The following is a 19,920-nucleotide window of genomic DNA, read 5'->3' as shown; positions in this document are numbered from 1 at the left end:
AAGTGATGAAATCAAGAAATTTTAAAACCTGGCTTTACAAGGTTCCTATAGTTTGGAAGTTTTAAAGTGTCTGGAGGGTAGGAAAGGCCAACTTTTGACTGTTTCTCACAGTGCTGGAAAGGAAAAGAGGATGCAATGAAAGGTTACATCATAGTAAAGAGTGAGATGATGCCAAGAAAGAAGGATTAACAATCTTAAAAGAAAATGAAGTCAATCTCCCTTTTCTGAAGATCACACAGCTAGTAAGATGTCACTTTCAAAGCTTCTTCATTACCTTGGTAGTAAGGAGAGCAATCAACATAAAATACTTGATATTGGCAAAGTTAATCCATTATCCTCAAATTTTGTATGGTTCAATACTTGTCACTTAAATCTAGATACACACTGAAATGCATGTTATACATAGCCAGACTTTGGTATCAACATATCTTCATTTTTGTTTATTATTATTCTCAGAGTGAATTTTGTCCTTCGTTTGGCAACACAAACAAGAAGAAGTAGAAAATACTTACAAGTTAAGATGAAATTAAAATTTTTCCCTGATTCTAAACAGCCCTTTTATTTTTAAGAAAGATAAATGGATAAGGACAACAGGAATAATTATGGGGTTGACTTTTCCATTTGTGTTTTGAATTTTTTTTTAACGTTTATTCATTTTTGAGAGAGAGAGAGAGAGAGAGAGAGGGAGGCACAGAATCCGAAGCAGGCTCCAGGCTCTGAGCTGTCAGCACAGAGCCCGACGTGGGGCTCGAACTTGTGAACCGTGAGATCGTGACCTGAGCCCAAATCGGATGCTTAACTGATTGAGCCCCCCACACACCCCTCCATTTGTGTTTTGAAAGTTTCATAGTATTATTTTATTGTAGTCATAGAAAACCAAGGCAGCGTACAGGACTAAGACTTTGGGTATGTTTCTTGCGCACAAATAACAGAGTTAATCACACCTGGTTGTTTTTAAAGGGGCTACTCTACGATGGAGGCCCTCACCAGGAGCTAAGTCACAGCGTCTAAGTGATGCTGTTGAGAAAAACAACGATGGCAACAAATAACAAAACCTGAAAGGTTTAAGAAAGACAATATGTACATCTCAAGAGATAGTTATGATTTAAGAGAAAGCGAAACAGGAGGAGGATCTTGTTCAACTGACATTTTGGTTTTCGAGATTTAGGTCATGCCAGAGCTGCCATAATTGAAACAACTGGCTCTCCTCCATGTCACTGTGAGGGGGTGTTGAAAAAATCTCATCCAAGAAAATCACAAGGTCTACAAAAATACTTGAGCCATTGTAGAAAGTAGGTGTCAAATTAATCTGGAGTTCATAACCCAATGACGAGAACAAGAAGCAATAAAATCCTCTGTGCTGTCATCAGTTACTGACCCTTCCAGAACATTTCCTGTTGGTATGGTTTAGTACATCTTGGGAACTTCCTGAAAGCCATGTGGGCACATGGATCTAGTGCATCATTTATTCCTAGTGAATTACCATCAGGAAAAGGCCTAATACACTTCTATTTTATTTTGGTGGTTGTAACTACCAACTGTGGTAGTGTTTGAGGTTATTTTCTATGAAGCAAGTCAATACCCGGAGCACTCTCTAGGTGCTATTTTAAAGGAATAAGTTAAATTCACAACTGTTTAATAACAGACTGTGAGTTAGTCTTGTTAGAATAGGGAATGTAAATAGAACTGGCAAGTAGAGAAAATGAGTCATTCCACAGGCTAAAAGCAGTGCTGTGTTTCTTAAGATATTTGAGGGTGGGAGTTTGATGGTGGAGGGGGAAATAAACCCTTTTGGGAATCTGATAAATTCTAGCTTCTATCTCACCAGAAAAATGCTCCGGTAAGGTACATATAAAATTTGGCATTTCACCTTAGGAGTTTCAGACCCCCCTGGAGTTTATCCATGAATATTCTCTGGAGCTGTGCAGTCCAATATGGTAGCCACATGTGGCCAGTCTGAATTAGACTATGCTATAAGGATAAAATAACACTAGGCTTAAGACTTAGTGTAAAAAATGAAAAGAATGTAATACCGTATATTTTATATTGTGACATATTATTTGGTATATTAAGTATAATAATTATTAAAATTAATCTCACTTATTTTTTACTTTTTAAAATGTGGCTACTATAAAAGTGAAAATTACACACGTGGTTTGAAGTATATTTCTTGTGGACAGTGTTGCTCTAGAACCTTAGACTCCCCGGAGAAGAACATGTAGTATTAGAATACCGTGAAATTAGTATTAAAGGGAAAAGGGGTAAGAGAATAAAAAATCGAAACAGAGGAATGTCTTTAGAATAAGAGACCTAAGTTTTTAGATTTGATCTACAGTTTAATTAAAAGACTTTAGTCACTCAAGTAGTTACCAGCCATCTGCTCTCCGTAAGACAGTGGATTTGGCTTATGGGCATAAAAAGAAACATTAAAACTTAGCATCTGCCCCCAAGGAGCTTACAATCCACTTGGAAGTGAGAAGACAGAGTTAAATGATATGGAAAAAAAAAATACCTGACAGCACAACATAGTATATGGATAAGGTGTAATTTGAGCATTATAGATCGTTCCCTCTTAAACTGCTGAAAATCTCTCGGGGGATTTCCTTAAAAATGCAGTGTCACGAGCTCCTACAAATTCCAGTTCTATAGCTGTAGGTTAGGGCCCAAGACTTTGTATTTTTCAGAAGCTCCTGTGTGATGTAGACGCTGCTAACTCACAATCTACACTTTGAGAAGCACTGGCGTGGATCAGTCCAGAAGTGGATGTAAACCGAAAGTGTCTGGGAGGGCCTGGTTCCACATAGAGAAGACAAGTAGAAAGGACAGGTGGCTGTGATGAGAAGATGGGAACAATCCAAGACACAACAGGGTCTACGGTGGAACTTCGAAAGGCAGGGGTGGTGTGTGTATAAGCCTTAGGACAGTGGGAAGCGAACGCTAGATGATTGATTTGGGCCCTAAGGAGATAGATCTATGCTAATGTTCATTAACCTTTTTATTTTTCCTTTTAAAATACTGAAAAACAGCTTCAATAAGTCATTTATAGGAAGTGTCATATGTTGTTTTTCTTCTCTAGTGTGTATGTCAAAGATAATTGACTCCTATAAACCTAAGGCTGAAATAATTGCCACACTTTGAGCTAACTTCCTGTCCCCCACGCTAAGCCCTGAATCCAAGATTCTCATCTTATTTGTTCTTATATCTAGCAGACAGTAATCAACTCTGTTTTTATGATGGATGGTTTTTGTTTCCCACGGTTGAGCACAAAACCCACAGTGCGCTGTGCAGCTTTGAATCCCGCTCCTTCCTTCTCCAAAGAGACTTTAGCAGGTTTGTTGTCTTTTCACCTGACCATGCATCCAGCAGAGGTATTGCCCAACTTTTCCTTCTAGGACAGACAGAAAGAGCTCAAGATAAGGAGCAGCTGGTTCACGGTGAGCAACCACAAAAGCTAAAGGTGTGTGATCTTTTAACCCAACACCAGCTACCTTAGCTATCTGCGTATTTCCATGTTATTTCGAGATTGGTGCTATGGCTCGGTAACTGAAAGACCCTTTCAAAGTTTTGCTGTAGGTGTGAACTAACAGCTGTTTGGAATACACATCTGCTTCCATAAGAGAAGCTTGGTATGTTCGAAATTAGACAAATCACCTGGAGTGCGGTCCTTTACTGATTTTAACTAAATTTACCAGTTCATTTGACAAGCTTTACATATAGTTATCAAAACCTTCAAGTTTTACCATATCCCATCAGTTTTGCTTTAAAAACCAACAGCAGAACAAAAAAAAATATCGGTTGAGAAAGGTTTGGGGGTGGGTGGGAAGAGAGGGGTGAAAACTTACCAAAAGTAAAATTGGATTAAGAGTCAATCAAAATCCAACTGTGAATTTATCATTTCAATGAATTTCAATGAATGGTTTAAAATCTGTTTGAAATCTATTTGAAAATGAATATGTAATAATATAGACATATCTCCTTTTCAAAGCCAGTATTGTCAGATGTATTCGGAGCATTATAATTCATGAACAGAGTAGATGACTATTTGAAAAGTATTAAAATGAGCTGACTTTTCAATACAAGTGTCTTCACAATAAGTTTTTCTATTCTGGGCAATTCAGAAATGTAGACAATTGTGCTAGAAAAATAATATGTATTGTAATATTCATTGTACAGTAGTAGTGTAGTAAGTGGCAATTCTGGACATTACAAGAGACACAAGGATTATTTTCTGTGATTGCACAGAGAATACTTGGATTCCTTGTGAAGCTTTTGCATTGGAAATGAGATTCATCAGTCTGAACAGGGCAGGGTTAGAGCCCTTAGCAACATGCTTATTTTGTAGAAGGTCACTCAATAATAACTTCCTCTGCCCTCCAAGCTTATTAAGACTGACTGGCATATATTAATGAAAACACCTGATTCTCCAACCATAAAACCCAGACAAAGACTTTATTTTAATATTAAGGAAGGAACCCTTAATTAGCAGGGTTTCAAAAATGTCAGCTTCTTCTATTAGCTGTTCTGGTCCATCAAAGCCATAATCCCTACTGTCAAATTTCATCACATGATAGACAGTTTGCCGGCTGTCTTTTTTTTTTTTTTTTTTTTAACTGATCATACTGACTGAAGCCTTTTAAAAATTTTTTTATTTTGCCATCACATTTTACAACTCATTGTGCATTTGCCTGTTACACTCTTGATTTTACTACTTTCAAAGAGTCTTAGCACATGTCAGCTCAAAAAGGTGGGGGGAAACACTGCTGAAACACAAGTATTACATGTGAATACATATGCATTCTTAGACGTGTAATTAAGGATTCTTGGAAGACCTGGGCTTGCTTATATTGATTGCCTGCGTGAGTATGTAAATGTGCTGTCCCGAAAACACAGATAAATAAAATGGTCTCAGAGATGATTTCCCATTTTTTGATGTATCAAGGAGAAGGGGGCAAATTCCAAGGAAGAACCCAGGATTTTTTTACGGGAAACGTTCATCACTGTTAACCATTAACACACCTGTCTGTTGCAAGGAACTCATTAGAGCATCTATGGCTTTGCATTGCCCTTCAGAAGGAAGATAAAATGACTGCACCCAGCAGGACAGAATAAATATATAGCTCTTAAAGTATTTGGGTTTTAATCTGATTCAAAACATTTGCTGTTGATTAAATCCTTTTGCAAATTGAAAAATTCATGCTATCCATACTGAGAGGAATATAAAAACACAACACCAAATCAAAAACAAGGATGACTCAAGGATTTCATGGGAACTTTTGTGAAGACTCAACTGCAGCTCTTGCTTTATCCATGGGAGAACATGGAAGCCTCAAGGGCAAGAGTTTTAGTGTTCTGGAATGAATTACCATGACTAGAAGCTCAAGAATGAACTGATGGAGACGGCTGAGACTTGGCAGATTTAACTGCTAGAGACTGGTAAGCTCATACCTGTGCTCTTTCATGAGGATCTGGGGCTCATCGGAGAACACAGTGTGTTTTCTTAGCTCACCCGTTTGTATCAGTAACGGAATGGGCAAACTGTATCCATTTTTACTAGTACCCAGGTATTTGTTTTCCCCTTTTTGCTTTAACATTTTTTTTCTTCCTAGACTCCAGGCTAGAAGGGCTATCCCTCTTAGAATTTTGCATATCCTTTACTTAGCCATTTCTTCCATGTGGAGAGCAGAAGTGTTCTCCACTGAGCTTTGGGAGACCCGCCCAGGGAGGAGCTGGGGTGATCTCAAATCCCCATGCCCAACGTTCAGAGGTTTTCACAATAGTGAAGCTCACTTGGTTCCTTTGCCCAGGAACAAGTCTTTCTGTTTCCATCACTGACCACCCCTTTGATTTTCTTAGCATCTATTCTACTGTCTCATCAGCCTTGCATATCCGCGGACACAAAGCAAAGCCAAATAATCCCAATTTCAAGTCACTAATGAGACATTATTACTGTAATGCTTCTTGGTTGCTTCTGTAGATGAAATCGAGATAGGTTACCAGAAAACGCACCTTCAACTATTAGCTGAATTTACAGCCAGCCCTTTCATACGATCTAATGGCCATGGTGACTGTCCACAATTACAAAGTCTCTTGTTCTCATTTTAATTGCATCATTTAGAAGTCCCATAGCTGAGACTGATGAATTCCTGCCTTTTCTGCTGAACATTTAAAAGAGGCACCTTCCAGGATAGCCAGATAAGAAAGGGATGTTTCTTGGACTCAAAACATTTATTTAGGTATTCAGGACAGCCAGGTGCAGTTTTATGACTAATGGTATACCCAAAGTGGGCTATGTTTTAGAAGGTTTTCTAATACTTACTTTTACATGCTTCTAATGGAGAATACTGGTTAGGAATGCAGACTCTAAAGGCACGTGACCTGGGATCAAAACCATTACCCACCTTGGGCAAGTTACTCTACTGTTTCCTCAACTATAAAATAGAGCAAATAATGTTATCTACCTAACTCTTGTCAAAATTAAGTAAGATAGCGCCCGCAATGTGCCAAACAAAGCATATGGCATATATTGAGTGATCAGTGAGTGTAACCATCTGTTAATTCACTGCAGTAAGCTTCCTGAGGGCAGAAGCCATTTCTGTCTAATTCCCTGCTACAGCTCCTGGTACGTGGTAGGCAATCGCTTTATGTTGAGCGAGTGAATAAATAAATAGCATTACAATTTTACTAAGAAATGAGCTGATTTCAAGGGTTTGGTAAATGTTTGAGTCCCACAGTAATATGGTGGCTTACTGATTTTGCTTATCCATTCATCATATTAACAGAAGCCTATGCTTGGGCCATCAAGTCTATTCTGCTGAGACTTTCAATCAAAACTGTGGCACAGTCATTAGGACCTCGAGAAAGCCACTTGAGTTTGATTCAGAAGCACATGAATAAAGTCAGGTAAGTGGGGAATGATCACGAGTTTCATGTCGAGCAGAAAGATAAATAACCTAGATCTTTCTGGGATCACAGATCCTTTGAGACCCTGATGAAAAGCACAGTGTCCCTCCTCAACCTCTCTCTGACATGGCAGATAATGAGGGAATCTACAGATTTTTGGAGTCAACTTAAGGAGCCCCTGGGATACCTCTGAGGCACTACATGATCACTTTCCAACTAGAACAGCTCTATATTGGTGTGTTTTATTTGCTTTTGGTGTTTCGAAAGGTTTGGCTTGAAAGAAAACATGGAATGTTATGCCTTTTTACATTAATAGTGTCACCTTAACACAGTCTTTCCATTTTTTCTATTCAAAAAACCCTGCTTCCATACTGTACCGTGGCAACAAGTCCAGAACTGTGGTTCTCACACCACTCTTAACAATACAATTCTGACAAGCATTGGCCTGGGAAGCACAAGTCTGGTTTTTTAATCCTCTCCCCTTGTCAATACTGATTCTTGGAATGAGGGTGGACAAATCACGGTACCTTTTTTGTCTCTCCATTTTAAAATCTGTAATCATGACAGATGATCCCTGCTTCTTATGATGGTGATAGAGAGTGAATTAGAAAACACCCATAAAATGGAAGTACATGAAAAATTCCCCTGGATTTATACAGTGCCTACTTATGTTAAGAGTGGAAGCCTCAAAGGTGAAGAAAAAAAAAAAAAACAGTGACAGGGAGCTCATGCAAGGCTCACTGCCTTTTCAGGCTGAGAAACAGGAAAGTAGTGTGGTTGGCATCCCAGAAAATCGATATCCAACACTTGTAGGAGCTTTGAGGAGTGTGTACTTCGAGCAAGAGGCAATCTTTGGTTGGAAAAGTCAGCATTTCTATCACCTCCTGGAGGCAGTTTGACATTCCTCATCTGGAACAGAATGTTATCCACTGCGATGTGTTCCTTCCCACCTCCCCACTATAAAGGTAACACTAGTATCTTTTTACATAACGTGCACAATTAATGTTGTGCTTTTGGACAACTTTACGCGCAAAATACATCTGTGGGGACTATTTTTGCCATTAGCAGCCAGATTAGTGTTGAGTCATCGGGAACTGGTCCAGGGAGGTATTAACGTGGGGATGGATAAAATATGTACTGACTCCCTCGTTCTCCTTCCTAAAACAATTCAGTATGTGCTGTAGGAAAATTTTCTCTAACCAATGTTCATCTCCAGTCTTTAAAATGTCATTCTTGTAGAAGAAATAGAAATGACTTGTTCCAGGAACTGAAGGAACCTAATACTTTTCTACTTAGCTACTGGCACCCTTACATTAGACACTTTTCTAGGATGATATCTTATTTATCGTTATAGTTCCCAAGATTCCTAGCACTGTGATCAATAAATATTTATTGATTTGATTAACCTGATGATCCCCAAATGCTTTCTGGTATGTTGCCTCTTTGCTCCCCCAAACCCTAGGTTGTTGTCATTGTAAGTCAGAGGAAGACTGGAGATGCAGAACTTGAGGGGGCTGCCAAGGCCTACATCCGGTGCAGGATCAGGTCAGGTAATCATTCCTGCCGCATATTCTAGTGCTCTGCTTTGTTTGAGACATTGCATTGATTGGAGGCAGGGTTGCATTTTTCTCTTGGGAGTTGGAAAGGGCAGGGTTTAAAACCTAGCTATGTCCATTTCCATGTGAGCCTGAAGAGGTTGTTTAACCTTTTCAAGCCTCCATTTTCTCACCTGTAAAATGGAGATTTTGTACTTACTCTTCGGATTGATGAGATGAGTAATGTGCTTAGCATACACTAAGGGGTTAATAAACGGTAGCCATAATTATAATAGTTACTACCCATGTGTTCACTTTCACCCGAGTCAGATTTGATAAGAGAAACCAATACATGCCACACAGCATAATATTTTGCAAAATACTTAGAAATTCCCCAAACTGTTACTACTCATGTTTTCAATGTATCTCAACCATAATCCTCTTCAAGTCCTTCTGGTTGTCAAAACAGCCTGATTAAACAGTGGGAATTTGATACTATGCTTGTTTTGCCTCATTAGCACAACAGTGTGAACAGGGACAGGGTGGGGGGGGGGCACCTGAGAGGGGGTGTCGGAGCAGAACGGCTAAGTAGGAAAACTGGTGGCCTCAGAATGCAGACCGTATTCTCAGGAACTGTTCTCATAATTTATTCCTGCTCAGATTGAAGGAAAACAGGATGTGGCATTTGTTGTCAAATAGAAAACTGGACGTAAACGGCATGACTTTTACAAACTTTGCAGTTTTCTGAGACCACGGGATGGAGTACTGAGACTGGCTACCTTAGCCACGAGGAGGATTAAACAGGGATTCCTTGCAGCTTTGTGCTCATCCAATAAGGGGGCTACAGGAGAAAGCAAAAGCAAACAGCAAAACACTAAATGGAGAAGGATTCTTTTGGCTTCCTGAGTTACCTGCATCCTTTTGCAAGGCTGAGTCCTACTGGCATTTGTGCAATTTCTTCAAGTTCACGGCTCTGTCTCACTTACTGTCTTTAAGTCACATATATTAGGGTTCATGTATTCAAACAAGAATGCCGTAACTCCACGAGTTAGACTGGGAGCGGAGAGCCCTGGAGCAGAACCACCCTGGTGGAAAGCATGAAATCTGGCCGCCGTCCAGTGAGGAGCCTGGTGTGAGGGTGGTGGAGGGAGGCGGGGGGGGGGGGGGGGTGGGGGGCGGCGGGACAAGAAGACATGCATGCGGCGGGACATGGCAGCAAAGGTTTTGGGAACAGTACCATGGTTCAATGATGTGAGAAACGTACGCGGTTTCATCCACAGGAATGACAGAGGAAGATACATTTGTACACCACACTGCCGTGAACGAGAAGGAACCCAGGAAGTGCCTTTGCGGTGTGGGAGTCGGAGAGGTGATGGGGTCTGACGTTCACGAAGGGGAGAGCCTGAGGAGGCAGCAAAGGTGGCAGGCCCTGGAGGTGGAGCTCCAGGACAAGGCAGGAAAATACGCAACAGCAGCCCCTAACCATTGCGGATGCCGTCCAGGTCGCAGGGGTCCACCCGCAGTTCCTGCCAGAACCGCCGGCAGGGTCAGAGTGGGGAAAGGAGGATGCGTGGGGAGAGCGCTCCGAGGCCAGGAGCCCTCAGCGCTGCAGGACTCAGCTCGCACGTGGCCACAGGTGCAGAGCCGAGAGGTGGCAGCCACCGCGGGTGCAGGGGGAAGCTGGAGGGCGCCATACCTGGGTAGACCAGTGAGACAGTTTGTATGGCAGTTACAGACCACCATGCTGCTGGGGGCCCTCCCACCTCAGACTGCCTACAGAAGACAAGGAAAGTGAATGAGATGAGACCCAAGGTCAGCAGCCACCTCAGCGCTGGTCACAGATGCCCAGGAAACAAAAGCAGCCCAGCTGAGGATTTGTCTGGTCCCGAGGTAGAGCAGGGCGGGGCTGCGTAAATGCGACCTACATCTCTACCATCATCCTGTCTAGTCATCCAACAAGAAGAAATGAATTGGAAATGCCAGTAACGAGAAAACGGTGCCAAAGATCAGAAGTGCTTGCTTTTTTTTTTGCTCACTGACCAGATAACGAGAACTACCTGTATTATCTGTGCAGCATGGGATTTTTATTTTGACCTTAAAGACATCTCTTTTTGGTAATGACAAATACTTTTTCTTCTCTCTCTCTTAAAGTCTGGCTTTTCTCAACACACCTTGAAAGGGTTTTAATTGCTTCGTATCTGGTCAGGGGGAGACTTTTAAGAACCTCATTTTTAATTTGTAATAAAAGTTTAGAACGTGATTTTTTTCAAAAAAGTCAACAAACAGCAATCACCTGTTAATAAAGGTCTTCAGAAAACCAAGAGTATTATAGATATGCTATTGTTTCTATGAATTTCTTCCTACTAGTGGGTAAGGTACACATCTACCCTGTTGTGTAAAAGATTTCACAAAGCCACATGCTTGCATCTTAGGAAAGCAAAAGAACTGAGCTGGCTTTCTCTAAAACAAATAAAGCAAAACAAACTATGCTGTTTTTTACTCAATACCGTTTCTAGTCTGATCTGCTCCCACGATGTCTTGGGGAAATTCAGACATACAGCCAAGAAAAGGTGAAGGAGATATGGGCTTCCAGCCTCAGACTGGAGACAAACTCTCTTACTGCATGGGGGTTATTTATTCTCACTAGGTTCGCTATGTTTGTGTATAAAAGAAAGACTGAATTAAAAAGATGATCTACTCTGCTCCTTTGTACCTTCCTCTTATTTATTTATTTATTTATTTATTTATTCATTCATTTTTGAGAGAGAGAGAGACAGCGAGACAGAGTGTGAGCGGGAGGGGGACAGAGAGAGAGGGAGACACAGAACCCGAAGCGGGATCCAGGCTCTGAGCTCTTAGCACAGAACCCAACCCGGGGCTTGAACTCACGAACCGCAAGATCATGACCTGAGCCAAAGCTGGACACCCAACTGACCGAGCCACCCAGGTGTCCCCATCCTCATCTTTAAAAAGGAGTAATTGTATTTGCCTTCCGAGGTATCTTGTGGACTGAATAAGGTTGTGAGCATAAGTCACCATGGCAATATCCAACGGAACATACGTAGTCAGAAAATCCTAGGTCTTTCTCCCTTTTCTCATTTGAAGGTTCTTTCAATTTAGAACAGTTGGGAATAATCGCGAACATGTGATGATCTTCATTAGCCATGTTCCTGAACAAGGCTATTATTGCAATAGATACACCTGGCATCCATTCCCTGTGAGTAACTTGACTCATGGTTTTTAGAATCAAGGGTCAGACTGACTCTCACCTTTCCAGTGCTGAAAGAAGCCCTATATGAATAATTTGAAATACAAATATTTATTCATCAACAGTTGGCTAGTCAGCAGCCTGGGATGCTCTGTACACATTTTGAGAGCAGATGGTTTAAATTTTTTAAACTTAAAACTCCACAATAAAGACAGGTAATGTCCAAAAAGTTTAAATGTCCTGTCATTATCGGAATATGTCTTTTCTTAGAGCTCCAAAGCCCCAGGCTTTGGGAATAAAAAAACAAAACAAAAAACCTCACACACACAAGAAGCGAATCATCACTTTTTTTTTTTTCACTGTGAGGAAAGATTACGACATATAAGGTATATGTGGCAGTCCCAGAGAGCGAACTGAAATTTGTCTAGGATGCAAAGGAGACTTCGTCAACACTGGCAAATTCAAGGCCAGTGCAGCAGAATTAATACAATGTCAATTTTTCTTTGTGTCTGTAACCGTTTCCTATTATCTTGATAAGTGGGGAGCGATTTCACTTCTTGTATTGATATAGCTATGAAAAAGAATTAGATTTCAACACTTCTGTAACTGAGATTAATTGATTGATTAGATTATTAATTAAATATTCCATTAAATTTGCTTTTGAAAAAAAATGGCATAGGACTGTGAATTCCCTAAGGTTTGTTCCCCCCCCCCCCCCCCCCCCCCGACCCATGGAAGAATAAACAAGGAAATGCATAACTAAACATTGTGTCTTATCTCGTGAGCGAGAATTAAGCCAGCAGAAGCACTGCTATGTAGCAAATTTACTCTACGGGCTGACTGTCTTGCAAGACTACTTTATCCATATCCCGGTACAAAGCATAGAGACTTTTCTCCTTTGTGAATAACCCACGGAAATCAGTGAGCAGCTAAGAAAATGATTTGGGTGTTGCACAGCTAGGCGCCTCTATCTCTACACAAAAACCGGCCTGTTTGAGTCGGGAATAAAATGGTTTACCTAAAACTTCCAATCATGCAGTGTTTCAGGGATCTGTGGAAAAATAAAAACAGCAAGTGGCCTTTCAGGTAACCCATAATTAAAAGCAATTTTGAGCTGTCTTTTCAGGGAACCTACCCAGGGGAAGTACTTGCTACCTGTTTGACCTTCACGATTGTGAGTCCTTGGCAGTGTCAACGACCCTCTGAACTGAATTCAAAACTAATCTCTGACGGAAAAAGAGAAACAGAATTCATGCAAATCATATTAATTCCAACATTTCCCCAGTGAGCTGGGTATAAACTACAGCCTAATTAAATATTTTTTAACGATGTGAGTAATTTTTGCCAAGGGGCGGATTCAGGGGAAAATTTAATATGAGATCACAAAAGCTGTTCCCAGCGTTGATTCTGTAAATTAATGACTATCTGCCTTATGATAAAAACATGCTGCCAAGAATGAAAATGAAGTCGGCAAAGCTTGCTCTATTTGTCTAACAACCAAATACACAGAATGCAAAACTTTAAAGGCGATGGGAAATTTCCATTGTGTTTGTGTGATATCTTCAGGATAAAGACGCACCATGCTGACAGCCCAATGAGCAGCTTGAAGGCACTGTCAGCAATACGGGGCCATTTTTAGGTTGTCGTTGTCAAGGTCCAGGGACCTATTTTAAAGCAGCCAGTGTGTTAAAAAATTATACACCACCACTTGTTTCCCAAAGAGAATTAAGGTGGCTCACAATAAGAGACACGTTACGCACAACATTCAAGCCAAAACGGAAGGTCAGAAACATATCAAGGGCAGGTACTCAATTATTTGGGATATATGTTGCCAGTGTTACAGCTCCATGGATTCCTTCCTCGACTGACCATTTCCACACCCATCTTGATCCTCAGGGCAGTTCATTCTGGAGACCTGAATTGGATTGCTGTCCAAGGTCATGGGGGTGAAAAATGGTGGTGAATATAGCAAGCGAGGGGATGGTGTCCACATAGCCGCGGGCAGCTTAATGCATCAAAATCTATAAATGGCAGTGGGCGAGAGGGGGCCTGGTCGAGAAAGGCTTTTCTGGCCTGCTTCGGTCCAATTCGAGACCGGAGCTTCCTCCTGTGTTCAGACTCCTGTTTTGACAAAAAAGCAACCTGGCCTGTGTTACAGGAAAGCGAGGCATGATGCCTGAATCAAAGCCAGGGGAAAAGTCCCTCATCTCACTTGGCTTTCTGAGGGCAGCCTGCTTCTAATGACTCCTGTAGTTAACATCCCGAAGTTGCCGGCGGCCCCCTGTGACAGATGACTTGGGCTCTGCTAGGCCCTGGTCATTAGGCCAGCCCATCACAAGGGTTTTAGGAGCTATATTTATTTAAATTCCTGTCGGTGCCCAGCGATGGAGATTGAATTTACAGTCTTTCAATTAGAAGGTCATCTGTGCTAACTAGTGCACCACTGCCTCATTATAATCATAAAATTAGTGAGAAAAGACTGGCATGAGTAATATGGAAACGCCGGTTTCAAAGGTGAAAAGGTGCTGTTTCCTCGGGTTACAGCAGAAGAGAATGCAACCAAATGCTCTTGATCGGTAAATATTCCCATTTAGAGCAAGGGGAGTCCTTGAAGCCCGTTTCAACAAAATAGAAGGATGCTAAGACAATTCTGTAGGAATACATACAAATGCACCTCAGATACAAATATTTACTGAGATATTTTTCCTATTTACATGTAAGTTTTCCCTGCAAATTAAATATGAATAAAAGTAGCACGGATGTCTCCAAAGCTTAGCTTTTGATTTTTTAACCCTATTTGTCAGAAATCTGGGTTGATCTTTAGTGAACAGTTTGAAATAAAACGAACGCAATATGGTCAAGGCTGAGAGGCAGAACGTGTTACGGCCAGTTGTGTATGCGTAAGCAGTGCTAAACCTTACCATGTTAAAACTTTAAGATAACTATTGTGAAGTGGCTGCTATAAACTGAGTCACTGGGTGCGAATTAGTATTTGTGCACACTAGAGATTTTAAAACCCAGAAAAAGGAGGGGCGCCTGGGTGGCTCATTTGGTTAAAAACCAACTTTGGCTCAGGTCATGATCTCACGGGTCGTGGGTTTGAGCCCCGCGTCGGGCTCTGTGCTGACAGCTCAGGGCCTGGAGCCTGCTTCAGATTCTGTGTCTCCCTCTCTCTCTGCCCCTCCCCTGCTCCCTACCTCTCTCTCTCTCTCTCTCTCTCTCTCTCTCTCTCAAAAATAAGTAAATGTTAAAAATAATTTTATAAAAGCCCAGAAAAACAAGGGCAGCTCAATCCAAATTAAAAGGGAAAAACACTTGACTTTTTACATCTATCAGGAGCTCTTGTGCGACTTTGCTTATCCAGTCCTTCTAATGACCTTGTGCAAAGGGGGTATTTTATTCTTAACATACAGGGGAGGCAGGAGACGTGTAGAGAAAAGGCACAATTGTCACAACTCCAGCCTGGAAATAAATGATGCGGGGTGGGGGGCGGGTAGAGACCCAGCTCTGACCTCAAAGGCCACGCTCATTTCTCGACAGAATTTTTATCCTTATTTTGTTTTTTTTAAGTTTATTTATTTTGAGAGAGTGAGAGAGAGAGAGCAAGAGAGAGCGAGTGCACCAGCGAAGGAGGGGCAGAGAGAGAGGGAGAGAGAGAATCTGATGCAGGCTCTACTCTATCAGCACAGGGCCCGATGAGGGGCTTGAACTCACGAACTGTGAGAACGTGACCTGAACTGAAATCAAGAGTCCTATGCTTAACTGACTGAGCCACCCAGGCGCCTCTATCCTAATTTTGCTATATTAATTAAGATGGTACTTATTTTAAGTATGTTTCAATTTTCTTAACCTGAGGAGATAGTCTCCAGGGACTTTGTTAATATAAACCTTAACAACTTAAAGAACTGGTTCGGGGAGGCAAGAAAGATTTCACTCTGAATTCGACAAATACATGCTGCCCATCTAGTTTAGGGCAGGTATTACCCTGTGTGCTGCAGGGAACCAGAATGGACACAACAGAGCTCTGCTCTTTCACTGAGAAGTGGTCAGGTAACTAACCGACTGATTCAAAGCAACATGCAGGAGCCCCAGTACAGAGGCGCTGAGCGCGTGGCCCTGAGTTCGTGCGGAAAGGAGAGGAAAAAGAATTATGGTATCAGCTGTAGAAGGTAAGGTGATTTCTGCACAGCTACAGGCCTTGTAAACAAAGTCAGAAGAAGCAGAGAGATGGTTGCCGGCCCGGCTCAGAAGAAGAAATGACCACAGTCTTTGTCTGACTCCGCTTTGCATTGTGCCTCGCTTTTTCTGGTGGATTTTCCAAGCCTCCCTCACTCCCTGACCTCCTCTCTTCCCATTCCACGTTCCCGGCATCCTCAGGCCTGCAGCGAGCACTGGCCTTGCTTAAAGACTGTTGGCTCGGTCCTGGGTACTGCTCCCGCAGCAACAAGGACCCGGTCCTCCCGAGGGAGAGGCTGGTGCTCCTGGTAGAGGCATGGGTTCGGCACCAGTCAGCCAGCACAGAGTGAAGGAGAGAAAGGAGAAGATTCTGTCGATCTGAATTCCCCCTGGAAGGGACATGTCACCTAGTAGTGGCAGTAGGAACAGCGGGAGGGGATTTCTTTTATTCTGCAGCCTAAGTGCAGGGGCCTTGCAGAGGGCTGTGCTCAGAGGAGGGGAAGATCAGAGGTGAAAGCGATGAATAATGTGCACGTGGAACAGGGACAGATCACTTGCAACAAATGCAGGATGACCCTCCAAAGCTCGGAGTGCACCAGAGCCTCCCTCTAATTAAAGATAATCCAGAATTATCATGCCTAATTATTTTCTTTGAGGTTTTTTTTTTTTTTTTTATTGGTCTCAATTGGGGTGAGGGGCATCTCACGCTGCAAACGGCAAAGGCTCATCTACATCCGGGAAACAAACTTAAGGAGCTAGGCTCCATCCTGCTTTGCCACATCTGCAGCCTCTCTCGCTCTGCGGCCATAATTTTCTGTCAGTCTTCTATGTTTCCTGGCCCAGTTAGCGTGGCATATTCCTTACCTACAAGCAAGCACCTCTGTTCTCTTATAACAAGTTGCTGTTGTGAAAATCTCTAAGATTTTCTTTGCTCTGTTTGTAGAATTTTCTCAAAGTGAGGTCTGAAGATCGCCTGTGTCTGTGTAAAAAATGCAAAATCATCTGGCCTTTTTTTTTTATTTTTTAAAAATGTCTGTTTATTTTGAGAGAGAGAGCATGAGCAGGGGAGGGGCAGAGAGAGTGAGCGATAGAGAATCCCAAGCAGGCTCCACACTGTCAGTGCAGAGCCCGACACGGGGCTTGAACTCATGAACCCTGAGATCATAACCTGAGTAGAAATCAAGAGTCGGATGCTTAACTGATTGAGCCACAAAATCATCTGTACTTCTTAAAAACATTTCCCTGTTCCATCTATAGAACTAAATCAGACTGTCTTGGGATGGAGTCAAGGAATCTGCATTTTAAATAAGAATCTCACAGTATTTGTCTCTACATTAAAGTCTGAAAAAGCCACCTGCTCGGTGGCCCCAGCTTTGTCAGAGAATTCATTCTTCAAAATCCTGTCTCCTGGTTCCCCCTGCCTTCCACGCTACAACCAGCCCACCCAAACTTTTCTCTCTGTTGTCATCCACCTTGAATATCTCAACATTTCTATTATTTCTATTATATTATATTTCTATTATTTCTATCATTGTCCCCGATGCTCTATTTGTCATGTCCTTTGTTGCTCACAGTCTATTTCTTTGACTCTTCTGATTCATTTCGTTTTCTTCCAAATTCTGTCCCTCGGCCCTTTCTTCATAGCTCATAATCACCGACATCAGGTTTTCCTCGTCTTTTTTCTTACTGCTTACCACATAATGATTAAAATTCAGTTTTGTTCTTCCACCTCATGAAGCTTTCCTTACAAAAGGGCCAGAACAAAATAAGGTCCCAAGTATAACTTATGCAATAACCAACTTTCAGTGGAGTTTATAAAACAATCCTTTGGCCATGATCTATAATAACGATAACAGTGTCTATAAGATCATCTTGTTGCCTGAGATAGGAATGGCATCTTTTATACATTTGCTATAGTACCATACTGTTGGCCTCCCAGACATATTAAATCAGATTATGAATGGTTTCCAGCCCTGTGGAACCCTCTATGGCATAACTACACTGGTTTTCCAATGTCATTTTCTCATGAGCTAGTTCTGTTACCTGGCAGGTTGAAACCATCCTTTTGAGGTAAAACATCTGGCCAACTGCTCTAAGCACCATGTTTCTGTTAAACAACCGTACATGGGTAATTGAGACCGTAGGTTTGTTTCGCGCAGGTGTTAATTGTCCACTACCTCTAGGACAGGAGGTGCATGGAGAGAGATATTCCTAGCAGTTCTGGGTACTCCCTTGAGATAAGCAAAATGTTTTGTACGGTGGGATTGTCATTTCAATGAATACATTAACCTACAGGTCTCTGGGGGTGGAAACAAAGCAAGGACATCCTTGGTTGGAATGACCTCAAATGTGAGTTATTACTTGTATAAAGTACCTCCCTCTCCCCTCCCCAGTTTTAACTTCTTGGGAACCTGGCTACTTTTCCTGCAAGTTTTCCTGAGTTTCTGAGCAGAGGGTAGACTACAAGGCCAGGGCACTCACAGTTACCTGCTGTTCAGCTAGAAATCTGGTGGCAGCACCAGGCCATACCATGCTCCTCTGGGGCATAGCAACACCATAGCAACACCAGTGCAGTGTTGACAAATCCAAGTACATTCAGAGCAAACAGCAATGGCAATTGAGATTCTGGAGGGTTTAACTTATGGTGATGGACCGTGGGGCTAAATGAGGGTGGTATGGTTAAACGACCACTGAGGAGGAAAGTAGGATAAAGGTCTTCCCTCCTCCCCACACAGGGGTGATCTGAAGGCCTCGCTTCTCATACAAGCACCGGGACACCGTCAAATCTGTGCCAATCCAGGGAACAGAATCCCTTTCTGTCCCCATCAGCCTAACTATAGCCCTTCATCACCATGCACAAAGTCTAGGATTTATGCTCACTTGGATCCTATCAATTTGTGTCTTCAAAGATGATTTGTTTTTCACTTTTTACTAGATTTCCACAAAGCCTTTCCTTTCTAGGAGTTTAGTATTATGAAACATGTTTTCACTGAAAAATGTTTTCAAACATGAAATCAGTTAGAGCTGGAAAATGGTACCTATAAAAGTTTTTTTTCTTCTCCTAAAAGCCACACATTTGGAAGAATGTATACCTTTTTTTGTCTATGCAATACTCTTCGGATCGAAGTTTTCAATGGACCTAAAATTTGGTTTAGTAACTTAAAATCTGATGATTTACATTCACAACACAGAGCTGGTCCCACCCATGATTTCATGCTTTCGTCTTGTTGGCAGGCGCCCTCAGATCAATTTATCTCACTAAGTTTGCTTCCTGGTGGGTTCGGGGAAAGGGTCCCACAGGCTGCTAGGCTCAGTCTGTTCCCTACTCTTCTCTTCTCAGACTCTGAAGCCTTATTTATAATCTGGGGGCAAAGTAAAAGTAAGAGGGCCAAGAAAGAAAACGGTGGCAGGGGAGGTTAGATAGGTTATTATGAAGGAATGGTCTTTAGTGATTATAAGTTAATGAACCCATCTTGCTTCTGCAGAGGGAGAATTATTTTTTTTAAAAAATTTTAACATTTTTTTTTTTGAGAGAGAGAGAGAGAGAGCGCGCGTGTGAGTGAGCGTGAGTGGGGGAGGAGCAGAGAAAGAGGGAGACACAGTATCTGAAGCAGGCTCCAGGCTCCTCACTGTCAGCACAGAACCTGACGCAGGGCTCAAACCCATGAACCGAACCGTAAAATCATGACCTGAGCCAAAGTTGCACACTTAACCAACTGAGCCACCCAGGCACCCCACTGGAAAATTATTTTTGAAGGTAATTTCAAAAGAGGAGTTAGCTAAATGTACCATGGGGACTGTCATTTGAGTGCATATGTAAATATAGGTTGAGAGATGTTTATCTGGGTACATGAGTTTTAGAACTTAAAAAAAAAAGTTAATGGAAGGAACAAGCAGAGATGGCTGAAGTCAATTATATACTGGAACATGAAGATAAGACCGGATATGGGAAGGTGAGACTTTATGATTCAGGACTCAGCCCGCCCCTGAATGCTTCCAAGTCTGGCTACCATTTAAACCACAAGTCCGCGGCATCCTTGACACTGTGAAATAACAATGTGACGCTGAGTCAGAGGGTGAAGTGTTCTGTGTAAACAGGAG

At 41.9% G+C, this 19,920-nt stretch overlaps 1 protein-coding gene and 1 long non-coding RNA gene across 14 annotated transcripts in view; one reads left to right on the top strand and one right to left on the bottom strand.

Moving 5' to 3' along the window:
• The window catches only part of LOC128316017 (uncharacterized), a 214,345-nt gene extending 204,239 nt beyond the window's left edge, over positions 1–10,106 (top strand). Inside the window, exons 3-7 of one of the 5 annotated variants that reach the window (XR_008299351.1) lie at positions 6,780–6,900; positions 7,714–7,865; positions 8,363–8,450; positions 9,432–9,565; positions 9,716–10,106. This is a non-coding gene — a long non-coding RNA (uncharacterized LOC128316017). Of the gene's footprint in view, positions 1–6,779; positions 6,901–7,652; positions 7,866–8,362; positions 8,451–9,431; positions 9,574–9,715 lie in introns of all 5 variants that reach the window. The other 4 variants (XR_008299349.1, XR_008299348.1, XR_008299347.1 and 1 more) reach the window with 4 other exon arrangements.
• NPAS3 (neuronal PAS domain protein 3) overlaps positions 1–19,920 on the bottom strand; it is an 853,174-nt gene that overhangs the window by 133,926 nt on the left and 699,328 nt on the right. The window lies entirely within an intron of this gene.

This window comes from Acinonyx jubatus, chromosome B3 (assembly GCF_027475565.1).
Source record: "Acinonyx jubatus isolate Ajub_Pintada_27869175 chromosome B3, VMU_Ajub_asm_v1.0, whole genome shotgun sequence".
Lineage (NCBI taxonomy): Eukaryota > Metazoa > Chordata > Mammalia > Carnivora > Felidae > Acinonyx > Acinonyx jubatus.
Note: the sequence above shows the minus strand (reverse complement) of the source record. Positions and strands in the feature narration are given on the sequence as shown.